Source organism: Limulus polyphemus, unplaced genomic scaffold (assembly GCF_000517525.1).
Source record: "Limulus polyphemus unplaced genomic scaffold, Limulus_polyphemus-2.1.2 Scaffold9292, whole genome shotgun sequence".
In the NCBI taxonomy this organism is placed as follows: domain Eukaryota; kingdom Metazoa; phylum Arthropoda; class Merostomata; order Xiphosura; family Limulidae; genus Limulus; species Limulus polyphemus.
The window spans coordinates 20,647-21,303 of record NW_013674902.1 but is presented as its reverse complement, the minus strand read 5'-3'; the positions used below and the strand labels follow the sequence as shown (position 1 = coordinate 21,303).

The following is a 657-nucleotide window of genomic DNA, read 5'->3' as shown; positions in this document are numbered from 1 at the left end:
GCTTCTGAGAGATACAAAGGAATCTTTATGTATTCATTCATGCTTAATTTTACGTTGTTTGGTGGTGAATAATGCTTCAAAGACGACAAATAGTGGTGAAAGCATAACATCCACGATATACACATACACAACAAGCATAATTTCTCCAATATGATTTTCTGTTCTTAGAAAATATTTCATAGATAATTTTTTGTATCATAATTTGGATACTTTATCGATTCGACGTTAGAGGACGCTGCTGGTGATGTGGAAATTGAATTATACAGCTTTGATAGGAACGAAATTAACCGAAATGGCTTCATTACTTTTCCCATGTTTAACATTTCGTATTTAATTAATTTGTACTTGTTCCCATGTTTTATTCCCATCTTTCATTTCAACATAAGTTGTAGTTATAGACAATAATCCAGCAAGGTATATGACAGGTTTAAGTCTTCACATGTAACAGACTTATTAACTTACATAGTATACAGTTTTATCTTTGGTTTATGACAGGTTTAAGTCCTCACATTTAACACACTTATTAACTTACATAGTATACAGTTTTTCTTTGGTTTATGACAGGTTTAAGTCCTCACATGTAACACACTTATTAACTTACATAGTATACAGTTTTTCTTTGGTTTATGACAGGTTTAAGTCCTCACATGTAACACA

At 31.2% G+C, this 657-nt stretch overlaps 1 long non-coding RNA gene across 1 annotated transcript in view; it reads left to right on the top strand.

Annotated features, from left to right (window-relative positions):
* Window positions 1-463: 463 nt before the first annotated feature.
* The window catches only part of LOC111083375, a 4,163-nt gene continuing 3,969 nt past the window's right edge, over window positions 464-657 (top strand). The window contains exon 1 of the long non-coding RNA XR_002609005.1: window positions 464-633. This is a non-coding gene — a long non-coding RNA (uncharacterized LOC111083375). The remainder of the gene's footprint in view (window positions 634-657) is intronic.